This window comes from Falco naumanni, chromosome Z (genome assembly GCF_017639655.2).
Source record: "Falco naumanni isolate bFalNau1 chromosome Z, bFalNau1.pat, whole genome shotgun sequence".
In the NCBI taxonomy this organism is placed as follows: domain Eukaryota; kingdom Metazoa; phylum Chordata; class Aves; order Falconiformes; family Falconidae; genus Falco; species Falco naumanni.
Window position 1 is genome coordinate 62,562,514 of NC_054080.1, and position 13,147 is coordinate 62,575,660.

At 40.3% G+C, this 13,147-nt stretch overlaps 1 long non-coding RNA gene across 1 annotated transcript; it reads left to right on the top strand.

Moving 5' to 3' along the window:
- Positions 1-6,701: 6,701 nt before the first annotated feature.
- LOC121081674 lies at positions 6,702-12,787 on the top strand. The gene is made up of 2 exons (XR_005825758.1): positions 6,702-10,818; positions 12,126-12,787. It is a non-coding gene; the product is annotated as an uncharacterized LOC121081674 (long non-coding RNA).
- The last annotated feature ends 360 nt before the right edge of the window (positions 12,788-13,147 follow it).

The window sequence follows — 13,147 nt, forward strand, 5'->3', positions numbered from 1 at the left end:
GTCCAGTGACAGGACAAAAGACAATGGGCACAAATTGAAACACATGAAATTTCATTTAGTCCTAAGAAAAAAACCCTTTGTTTTACTGTGAGGGTGGTTGACTCCTGGAATTGGTTGCCCAGAGAAGTTGTGGAGTTTCTGTTCTTGGCTATGTTCAAAACATGGCTTGAGTAACCTGCTGTAGTTGACCTTGTTTGGGTGGGTTGGAGTTGCACTGGGTGATCTCCAGAGAGCCCTTCCAGCCTCAGGAACTCAGTAATTCTGTGAGAATGAAAGGTGCTTTCCTGAACTGAGTTAATCATTCTTAATTGGTAAAAAGCTTGGAAGAATACTTTTTGTTACCTTTCTGTAATAATGGAGATATTCTTTAGTAACTGCAGGATGTCTTTGAATGTCCATTACATCACTGCTGCCTTGCTCAGAATATCTGTAGTTAGTGCAGGTCTACGGTTGGTGGAATCGTTGTTCTTTGATTATTTTTTATGTATATTACAGTATCTTTGAGCTACTTCACTGATGGTTTCCATAATCATGTATCTTCTTCAAAGGGAAAGTACCTAACAGACTTTCTTCCTGTCATTGCCAAACCTGATGATTAGAGGGAGCCAGCAATGCTTTGCTCAGTTACAAATACACTGGACAGGATTGGGTGGAATGTGATTAAAGAGTGAGACTAGCATTACTAATTCAAACAGGAGAACAAGCATGAAAAATGTCTTTTGTTTTTCTATTCCTTTGTAATAGAAAGGAACAATGCTTGACTTCTACCAAGATGCAATTAAGAACAAACTGCTTTTCTGCCAGGAAAGCCTAGCTGCCAATTTCTCAGTAAATGCTGTAGCAAACAATGTCTGGAATTGCTCAGTAGATCATATGAATTTTGGCCAACTTTGTATTGGCCAAACAGCACATAGAATATCACATATATTATTACCAACCTAATTACAACTAAGATAGTCTACAAAAAGCTTTGCCTGAGAAACCTTCTATGGGCACATGAAAATCTCAATGAATTCACATCACTGCCAGCAAAATCAGCTAATCTCAGAGGTTTATATCTGTCATACTATTTGTCTGTATCTCAAACTGCTTTTCTCACTTGTCAGAATATTTTTCTCAGTTGCCAGTTATTCCTTATGTGGTGTTGTAACTGTTACTCACCTGACTTGCTCAACAGTCTTAAATGAAGAATGACTGATTGGTACATTGTTCAGGGAAGAACCTCCCATGTGGTGGCAGGATGGCCGTATGGTCCAGTGATACTCTTTTCAGTGGACATCTCTCAGCTGAGTTTGGTTGTCAAATGACTAGATGTTTCAGTGTAGGCTACTTGCATACCAACTCATGCATTAATGCATTTGGAGGATGCTAAGCAACACACTCTTTGTTCTTTTTTTTTAAGTCAGGCTTTCATAATTCTGCAATTATGTACTGATCTCAAAATAAAAAACCTAGCAGTCTTTAGGGAAAAAAAATGTCCAAAATTCAAATAATCATCGTATAATGCAGTTTGAATTTAGGGAACTTCTGACATCTTTATGACACTTTGAGAAAAGTGAATGGTACAAATGTTTAAAATACTGCCATCATTTAACCATAATTAGCACCTTTGGTTCTCATCAAAGCATTCAAGTTATGTTCAGTATGCTACTTTTTATTCATTTAAGATGGTGAATTTCTATGTTTAACTTAATTTTTCAGTATATGAGTGATGAAAAGGCATGTGTCAATCTGGTGAAGAGATCCAAATAGAAATAAAGCATTTTTCTTCTGAATGTTCTTTCACATGCAGTACTAGAATGCCACTAAAACCCAGTATATTTGTATAGCTTTTGCTGCATAAGGTTGTTTCCGTACATGATAACTACAACATGTGCACTACTGTACGATCAAAATTCCAATGTTTTGTATAGATGGGTGATGCAGGAAACAGGAAACAAATGTGTCTTTTCCAACATGACTATTCTTTCTCTTGTAAATTAATCAAAAGGCATAATCTTTAAATGCCAGTCTTCTACTACTACTCACAGTAGACTGCCTGTTCAGGTTCAGTAGGCTGCTGATAATACTCTTATTTTCTCAGGTTTTGCCCAGATCTGTCCTCCAGGTCAGGATATTTTTCTGGTTCTCATAATGGTAGGAATTTTACTCATTGTAGGAATTCATGCAGAGAGGCTTTCCAAGTTCTGCATGTGGCCAAAATCTCAGTTCTGAGAACTGTTTCTCATCAGAGTAGGTGATTAACATGAAATCTGAAAGCAAGAGTGTATTTTTTGCCTACGTCTACAGTTATTTCAGCACATCTTATTTTGGAATAAAACTGCACATGGAAGGAGGATTTTTGAAATATCTAATACAATTCAGATTCACACCTTAGTTTAACTTGAACTACCTTTCAAATACAAATTGGAAAATGTTAGCTTTGTAGCATTTCGTAGACTTCATTTAAACTCTGACAAATCCACAGTTCTTCCCAAAAGCTAGAGATTGGTTTCACCCCTTTTCCATCATCATTCCATTCGGATTTATCAGGTAGCTGCTCTCTTTTTTGTGTATGTCTTAGTAGAATTTGCTTGGTTTTTTTTTAAAGGCAACTGTTTTTTTAAGACGATCTTACAGAAAACAAACTTAATTCTATGCAGTAATCCCTAATGCACTACATCGGTAATCTCAAAAATTATGTAAAATACATTTACCAAGATCTGTTTTTCACAAAGCATGAGACCAATTTTATACCCCTACCCAGAAAATTATAAAAATATTTTTGTAGCATAAAATTTCCCTAGTAGTAGTTGTTTTACACAGATGAAACTTGATCTAGAAATCTTAAAATCCTACCTATTGAGATTAAGAGATGTACTCTACATAGTCCATGTAAGCAGCTGAAACCCTTTCAAACTTCCTGCCTCTGGATGGCATTTGTCTGTATAAACTGGCATGGCTAAACTGAAACAGCTGTGAGATTTCTGCATCTGCTTTTTATCTGTATTATAGCAAGCACATGAAAAAAGTTAGGGCTATTGTATTTAGCATAGCAGTATTAGTTGGAAGAGTCATATTAGCAACTATATGAGTGTTTTATAATGAAGTTTCCCTTCTCCCCTTAAAATTGCTTAAATCAAAGATGGGATAGTTTTTCTCTGCTTTCATAGAATCATATAGAATGCTTTGGATTGGAAGGGACCATTAAAGGTCATCCAGTTCCAACCTCCCTGCCATGGGCAGGGACACCTTCCACTAGACCAGGTTGTTCAGAGCAGCCTGTTCTTGAACACTTCCAGGGATGGGGCATCTACAACTTCTCTGGGCAACCTGTTCCAGTGTCTAACCACCCTCATAGTGAAGAATTTCTTCTTTATAACTAACCTAAATCTACCATCTTTTAGTTTAAACCATTACGCCTTGTCCTATCACTACAGGCCCTACTAAAAAGCTGGTCCTCATCTTTCCTATAAGCCCCCTTTAAGTATTGAAAGGCCACAGTAAGGTCTTCCTGGAGCCTTCTCTTCTCTGTGCCGAACCACCCCAACTCTCTCAGCCATTCCTCCTAAGAGAGGTGTTCCATCCCCTGATCATTTTTGTGGCCCTTCTCTGGTCCCACCCCAACAGGTCCACGTCTTTGCTGCACTGTGGACTCCAGAGCTGGACACAGCACTCCAGGTGGAGTCTCACCAGAGCAGAGTAGAGGGGCAGAATCACCTCCCTCGACGCACTGGCCACGCTTCTTTTGATGCAGCTCAGGATTCAGCTGGCTTTCTGGGCTGCAAGAGCTCATTGTTGGGCCATGCTGAGCTTGTCACCCACTAGTACCCTCAAGTCCTTCTCCTTAGAGTGACTCTCGATCCGTTCTCCACCCAGCTTGTATTGATACTGGGGATTGCCCCAACTCACATGCAGGACCTTGCACTTGGCCTTGTTGGACTTCATGAGGTTCCCCTCTCAACCTCTCAAGGTCCCTCTGGATTCATTCAATTTCAATTCTTTTTAAACTTACTCTGAAATAAGACGAGGGACTTAGCTGACAACCAGTAGTGTCTAGATAGTATTTTTATCTTGGAATCTCCAAGTGCATATTAACAAAGGAAGATTATCACCACCATTTACAGACTGGGAAAAAGCACCAAAGCGGTAAGAGAGAGATCTGAGAACAGATTCTGCATCCAATTGTCATTTCAGGGCAGCATTTTTTCAGTCACTTACGAAAACTAGTATCTGTTTTCCAGACAACATTGGATTACGGAAATATTTCTTCTTCAAAAGGGATTTTTAGAAAACTGTATAAAATTTTACATATCAATTTTGTAAGTTTATATTAAACTAAAAATCTATGATACACTTTTAATATCAGTATATATGAATAAGTATGTGGAGGAGAAGGAAATCAAAATGGTAAAATTCAGCTTATTTATTTATTTATTTGTCTGCTAAGAGACCTGCTACTTGCTATTTTTCTGGCAGGACATACTACTGGAACTGTTCAGGTAGGTCCCTGGTATTTCTAGAGAAAAAAACCCATATTTTTTCTATGCTTTGAGGTCCATCCTGCTGTGAGTCACAGCATGTAGCTCTACGTAAAGGGAAGATGTTTTTAAATCTCTAAAATACCTGTCTGAAGAAGATAGTTCATAGGCATTGGATAGAAAATTCATTAATTCACTGGGAAGAATTTCCACTGCCTTCCTGCCAAAGTTTGTAGAAGCAGGGCAAGCAGATTGAATACATTCAGGACACAAAAGTTTCATTCCTCTAAAGCCAAATAATTTCACATGTAACGGAGAAACTGCAGAAATGGACCTTTCTGTTTTAGTGCCTGACTCTGAGGCACAAACACAACTCCATTCTACCCATTAGATGTGAAATTTTCTTTTCTCATACAGTAGTTGAATTGCCATCATCGTACGTATTGATCTGATAAACTGGAGTTCATAGAGTATCATCTTCAGCTGGATAGTATCACCTGGAACTGATGCTGGGGGGATTTTACCAGTGTGCTTAATTGTAAATGTTGCAGTATATGTATCCACGACATTGCTGAGCTGTACAACGCTGCATTGTGTACTTTAGCTACTAGTAGACAAGAACCGGTCCAAAACCAAGACGTAAGCCAAGAGTGCTGAAACAGAGCCAGAGGAGAAGGTCATGAGAAGGTTGAGAAGAAGAGGAAGATGATGAAGAAGAGGATGAAGATGGCCCAAATGACCACCAGAGGACCCCCAACCCACTAGACCACATATGCATAGTAAGCGTGTAGATATGATAAGTAGTTCTTGGAATTGTAATGAGTATGCTAATAATTTCTCAGAAATGTCATTAATATGTATAGATCGGCCATATAAAGACAGTGAAAAAAGCTGGCATGCAAGTTGGGTGGAACTTATCCCCCGCCCATCTGACACCAAAAATAAAGAATGCCTGCTTTCTGAAACTCAAAAATGAGTATTAGAGATTTTTCAGTATCAAATTGGCTGTGAGGATGGGATCCTGCTTCTGAGCTCAGACCAACTATGGGATCCAGCGACAGCTGGCTGGCACCGTAAGGATTTCCTGGGGACACCCCCATCCTGGTTCCACTGGTCTCATGAGCAGAACTACACTAGTAAGATAAAGGCATTCTTTTGATTTTGAATTTTGATTTGACGTCCTACCTATAAGTCAAGATGCATTCCTGGTGTCGTAAGACATCTCATGGGGTGGTTTAGATGCATCTCTGAATTCAGTAGAGTCTGTGCCCGTGATTGCGTGACACTGGTACCCGAATTAGACTCTCATTTGTGATGTGCACTTGAATTAGACTGTTGTCTGTTTGAGTTGGTGCCTGCGTTTGGGTGAGTGACACAGGTACTTGTATTACAGTCTTGGTTTGAGTCTGTGCCTGCATTCTGTTACTTATCTTGCATTTGTGTTACTTGGCTGTTGTGTTGTTATTTGTGATATCCGTATTTGTGAATCTGGGTTGGACATAATAGTCTAAGATAGAATGGGATCCAACATGTCTAAGGTAGAGAATGATATAGTAAGGAAAACCCCTTTGGAGTGTATCATACAACAATGGAGAACAACTGCAGGACCACTGGGAGATAGTGCCTGGTGAGTGGACTTGATTAAATATGATAATCAGTGGTGGCCACTTCATAAGTTAAAAAACAGCTGCAGGTGGACAAATAATGGAACTTTAGATTATGATACTTTGTTATAATTGATGTTATTTTTAAGAAGGGAAGGAAAATGGGGTGAGGCGATATACACTGAATATGTTTTTCACCTTACGGAATCATCCTGGGTGGCAGAAAGAGTGTGGAATTAATTTGGCACCAGTGATCCTTTAGTGCGGTCATTAGAGAGGATGAGAAAATTTGTCAGAACGAGAGACCTCCAATGAGGTGTTGTTCATCTTGTGATATATGATGGAGGTGTTTAGAATTGAAAACCAGGGGGAGAAAAGAAAGGGGGGGAGATTCAACATTATGGCGTTTGCCTTCCCGAGTAACCGTCACGCGTGATGGAGCCCGGCTTCCCTGGGGATGGCCGAGAACCTGCCTGCCCGTGGGAAGTGGTGAGTGAATTCCTTGTTTTGCTTTGCTTTCACATGTGGCTTTTGCTTTACCTAATAAACTGTATTTATCTCAACCCACGAGTTTTCTTACTTTTTCTTTTCCAGTCCTCTCCCCATCCTGTTGCAGGGGGAGTGAGGAGTGGCTGTGTGGTGCTTACTCGCCAGCTGGGATTAAACCATGACAGTCATTTTTGTAGCCCAGCAAGGGGCACAAAGGGTTTGAGATAACAACAGATTTGAATGGAATGTGCTAGTTTGAATTTTATAGCTGTTACTGTTGTTTTGCTTTAATCATCAGGTTTCTGTGTGCCTTCTGTGCTTGCCATGGGGCTCGCTTGCTGCAGAGGCTTAGCGCTCGTTAGTGGCTGCTTTTTGCTTTAGCTGCTTGCTGTACCGCTTATCACCTCACTGTGCAGTGCCCGCAACATTCTGATAACAGCCATGGTGACACGCCTGTGCTGGCAGATGGCCAGGGCATCGCTGCTGTGTCTGTGCTGCTGGACTGGACAGGCTGGAACTCCAGTGTGACAGGAACCACCTGAACCAGTGGAGGACAAGCCTTACCAGAAGCAGTGCCAGTGTAGCAGTGACCCAACCTGAGTTGGCTTTGGTGCCCAGTAACCCCATACAACGCACCACCTCTCCACTTCTGATTGACCACCATCACAGATGGAGCCCAAAATCATTGACTAAATGACATCTGTAGATAGATGTTTTTACAGGGGTGGTCCACAGACTAGGGGAATGACATCTGTGTGTTATATCAAAGGATGGGAATGGTGGTGCTGGTTAATGAGGTTGTATTGGAAAGTGTAGCACGACATAGATGGTATGGAATAAGGGGGGCATGCTGTCCTAGTTTCAGCTGGAATAGAATTGATTTTAGGATTTGGTGTGAGAACAGTGATGATGATATAAAGTCAGGGACTTCTCAGTTTCTCAGGCCCTGCCAGCAAGAATGCTGGAGGGGGACGGGAAACTGGGAGGGGACACAGCCAGGACAGCTGGCCTGAACTAGCCAAAGGGATGTTCCATACCATATGACGTCATGCTGAGTATATAGGCTGGGGGAAGATCAGGGAATAATTGAGTTTTTGGTGGATACCAGGGCAATGTATTCAGTAAACAATAGTACTGGAATTGTTGGTGCAACAGGGAAAGCCGAAGAGGCCTTGTTTTTCAAACCAGTATCATCTATAATAGGGAAACAATGGGTACCTTGTCAGGTTTTGTATTTGCCAGGAGCCCCCAGACCTTTACAAGCAACAGTTGAACTTGAGGGTGAAGATGTTAAAATGATGATTCCTGAAGGTAACTATGTCTGTGTGCTAGTACTGTCTTTACAGGAGGATGGAAAAAGAGAAAAAAGAGAAAGGGGAGATCCTAACAGAAGTGGAGGATGCAGTGATTCCCCTGGTCTGGGCTGGAGAGAGACCAGGCCAAGCCAGGCTAGCCGGGTATTGAGTGTCAAGAAACAAAGCCCAGGTTGAAAAGTGGATCAAGAAGTACCTGGGGTTTCATATTTCCCAAGGACAACAAGCTCTCAATGTCAGGTGAAAAGAAGCAGTTTGCCAACTCCCAGAACCACAGACTGCTCATGAACTGAGACTGTTTCTGGGAATGCTGGAATGGTGCTGATTATGGATGACTGACTATGGGCTGTTAGTAAAACCTTTATATGGACTCTTGAACAGCTCAATGGGATCACATTTGGAGTGGAATGCAGAAGAAAGGGCAGCCTTCGAAGCAGCTAGACAGTCCCTCATGAAGACTCTGGCTCTTGGGCTTCCAGACCTAGAGAAACCTTTTGACTTGTTTGTTTATGAGAGAAAAGCCTTTGCAGTGGGGGTATGGATGCAGAGATTGGGCTTCTTCAAGAGGCCTGTGGGATATTTTTCTAAACAACAGGACAACATGAGCAAAGGCTGGCCTGGATGTTTGAGAGCCATGACTGCCACTGTTCTGATTATCCAGAGAGATCAAAAATTTACTTTGGGACAAAGAATCACAGTTTATGTTCAACATGATAGACAGGGGAAATCAGAAAGCAGACAGACCTAGCAGCACGGTCTGCAGAGGAAGAAAGTAATCCATCCTTGATAGTCTTGGTTCCCTTAAAATCTCCACAATGACCCTAAGGGCCACAATAAAAGAAAATAGGTGGGCCATTAATGAAGATAATAGAATTGTTCTTCCACAACCAATAATGACTGAATTGACCTGGAGAAAACACTTACAGACACACTGGGGAACTGAAAATTTAGTTAAATATTTACCAAGATCAGTTTTGAGTAAAAATGTGTGGAACGTCTTGACGTCAATCACCAAACTATGTGAAATATGCCAAAGAAACAAACCAAAGACAGAAAACTGAATTCAATTTGGAGTTACCAGGCAAGGACATTCTCCCGGGGACTGCTGGTAAATCAATTTTACTGTGCTACCCTGAAAGGAAAATTACAGGCATCCACTGGTTTTAGTGGATACCTTTTCTGGGTGGCCAGAAGCCTTTCCCAGTTGCTCCAGTAAAGCTAGGCTAGTAGTTAAAGTATTATTAAAAGAAATTGTTCCTTGATTTGGAGACCCGCAAAGCTTATCATCAGACAGGGGACCACACCATGTTGCAAAAATTGTAGAGCAAGTAACCAAATTTTTAAGAATTACTTGGGAACTTCATGTCCTATACCACCCACAATCGAGTGGAATGGTAGAAAGAATGAATTATACACTACAACTACAAGTTGGAAAAATATGTCAAGAAATAGATTTAAATTGGGTTCAGGCCTTACTGAATGCTCTGTTAAGATTTAGAGTACCCAACTGCCAACTTCAGGGAGGGGGCAAGACCTACCTTTAATAGGGGTGCCCATACCAGTCAATGAACCTCAATAACAATCCAAAATATGGCAAAGGACACCCTAAGAAACCATGGTGGCTGAATAACTTTCAAAAGAAAGACAATAGGGAAATACAGGTTACAATGTTGCTAGATGGCCCTTTGTCTATTCGGACCAGGCAATGATTCTGTAAGTGCTAGTGAATTAAAATTTGGGGATGACAAGTGTGGTAATCTTACAAATAACAGAAACTACAAAACCTTTATAGATAGCTTCCCCAGGTGTGATAGAACCAGGTAATTTTGGAGACCTACATTAAGCCACATGGACAGAACAAATTATTTTGGTCTCCCAGTCCCAGCAGGAAGTGGTTGCTACTGGCTATGTGGAGATACAGCTCATAAACCATTATCCCTCAACTGGCAAGGAGCATGTACCCTGGGAGCCTTAGCTCCTAATCTCACAACAGTAGATCCACTATATGCCCAAGATAATTGGGTCAGAACCTTTTTCAAATGAATGACAAGAAGCCAAAATGCTATTGCAGACAAACCCACAGCCTTCCATAGCTTTGCTAGATGGTTTCTTCCATGGTTAGCGGTTGAGAACCTAGGTGAACTACAGAAGAAAACAGTGAATAAACCAGCGGTAATAGAAAATATTGAAGACAGGACCATGGATGCAATACAGGCATTAAAGTCAAAGTATCCAGTTTATCAAAGGTGGCTCTACAGAACCGAATGACTCTTGATTTATTGTTAGCCTCACAGGGAGGTGTTTGTACAGTTATTAATACAAGTTGTTATATGTATGTGGATCAGAATGGCAGAATTTATACTAATTTACAGAACGTTTGGGAACAAAATAAAATTTTATGTGAAACAAGTAAAGATGACACTGATTGGGGATTCAAAGATATTTGGAACAAACTCATCTCATGGCTACCTAATTTGTCCTGGTTAAAGAATTTGTACATCCTAATTATTCTAATACTGGGAATTTGCTGTTTCTCTTGTGTTGTGATTCAACGCTGTAATTATATGACAGAATTGTGTTGGAGGTACAGATATAATTGAGTAGTTTAAAATAGAGTAATTGTCAAAGAGATAATAATTTGTTTTACACAAATCATCAAAAGAAAAGGAGGGATTGATACCAGAGGAATTTTACCGGTGTGCTTAACTGTAAATGTTGCAGCTAAGCTATCTACAACATTGCTGAGCTGTACAATGCTGCATTGTGTACTTTAGCTACTAGTAGACAAGAACTGGTCTGAAACCAAGACATAAGCCAAGAGTGCTGAAACACAGCCAGAAGAAGAGAAGGTCATGAGAAGGTTGAGAAGAAGAGGAAGATAATGAAGAAGAGGATGAAGATGGCCCAAATGACCACCAGAGGACCCCAAACCCATTAGACTACACATGCATAGTAAGTGTGTAGATATGGTAAGTAGTTCTTGGAATTGTAATGAGTATGCTAATATTTTCTCAGAAATGTCATTAATATGTATAGAATGGCCACAGACAAACAGTGAAATCAGCATGCAAGTTGGGTGGAACTTATCCCCTGTGCGTCCAGTGCCAAAAATAAAGAATGCCTGCTTTGTAAAAATGAGTGTTAGAGAGTTTTATATCTGATTTTTTGGTATCAGAACTGAAAAAAATCAGAACAGTACTGAGTTTTTGGTTTGGAGATACTGTTTTGAAGGATGACAGTCCAGGTGGTGTTGCAGCCAAAGTGACTGCTTTCATTTGCTCTCACATGCTGAATTTCTAAGTATAATTCTTTTGCCTTAAGTTGGAAAAATGATACCAGCTTTGTTCATATCAGTCAACCAAATTCTTCTTACCTGCAACACAGAAAATTATATGAATAATGGTAAGTTGCACACTTAAAAATCTAACCATGTGTCCTGCTGCATGACAAGATGATTTGGTCTGGGCTGGTCACCCTTTGCCAGTACTTCTAGTTCCTAGCCTCCTTCATGGCATCAGAATACAGACTTCCACTGGCAGTAAAAGGATTAGAACCTTTAAAATTGTGAAGTTTGAAAACATACTGGAGTGTAACACAATGCAAATAAACATTGACATTTTATTTATAACTTTTATTTTAAGGTGGCATAAAATAGGCATTATTGCAAAACGAGTTTAGTTCAATGAGTACTAAGACTGAAAATTCTTTTTGGTATCCTAAGATGTCTTAAAATAAAAGCACATGTGGTGGTGCATCTCATCATCTCCCCTGGGCCACTCTACAATCAGGAATCCCCATTAGGCCTTAGCGTCTGTGTAATGAGTTGGGTGGCTAAGCATCCCTTGACAGTACCAGCAACTCTCGCACAGCTGAGGTGGGAAACTGCACTGGCTGTACCAGAAACATTCCTTAGATGAACCAAACCAACACCTGACAGCTTTGGGACATTCCTTATCTGAACCATAACAAGTCTGGGAACACTATCTGAATCCAAGTGGTATGGTACTACCGTTGTTACTGAAAAATCAGTTGAAGAAACTTTCTAAGGCTTGCTCTGAAGTTTATGAAGCAGGTATTCTTTATTACAGTGCTGGGGAGTGGGGGATATCTCTTCTTAACAAGCCCACCTTATCCTTGAATACATGTTCCTTATATTCTGTATAATCATACATATGCATTTCCCCCCCCAAATCCATACATATTCAATTATTTCCTGGAATTCATTTACATTAGTCCCTTCCTCTTTTGCACATGTGTAGCTTTCATCTGAATTGAGTCGAAGTGCTGCTTTTGTGACCACCAACCCAAATCCATTTCTAGATACTTCTTGACCTGGTCATCTCAGTCTTCTCACAGTGTTTTTTTGGCAAAACCTGGTAGGTTTTCATAAGATTCAATCAGTTCTTTCCTTTCATCCTAGATGTTCCTTTCAAGTTAGATCATAAATCTCATCCATACAATATCAGGTCTTCTTGATCACAATCTAATAATTATACTGATACAAGGACTTCTTGGTCTCAATCTAATAATTATACTAAGGCTTTATATATACTAGGGTTATACATTAAACTGCGTATCACTGGTATCACCATCACTGGAATTTTGAAAAATTTCACTAATTATCAACCTGGATTGGGGCAGTATGGAAAATTACTGATGACTGCAGCCAATCATCTCTAACCCAATAAAGAAGCATTCTAAGTTAGACACTTTGAACTCTTCTGACTGCAGCAGACTGTAAACAGCATCTCCCTCTGAGTAGGATGCCTCTCAGAGCTCGTGAACTCATAAGCCTGCAATACTGGGGGACTGCTGCTGAAAGCTGATCACATCTCAGATTCATAATTTACTATTGTGATTGTAGTAAATCTTGTTTGACTCACTTTTCAAATAATAAATTGGCAATGATTAAGTGCTGCTAGAGTCCTGTGATCAGCCTTGAACTCTGAACAAACCTTAGATGTCGTTTAGATAGAACCCGTTGACCAAGTCTGAGACTAAGGTTGGATCTAGCCTCACCTAAGCTCTATTAAGAATTTAGAAAGCAAGGGGGTCCACTCAACCTCATCGCTCAATGGGGGGTGGTGTGGGGGTGGTGGTGTGTGTGTCTACCTTACCGTTTTACATCTTTAGGCTCTGTGTAAATCATTCCAGCTTAATTTTAAATTTTATTCCTCTGCATGATTTAACTATGTAGTAATAGAGTGAACCTCGCCACCACTTTGTGAAGTCGCACTCCCACAAATTCCTATAAAAAGTACTTTGCTCATACCTTTGATAG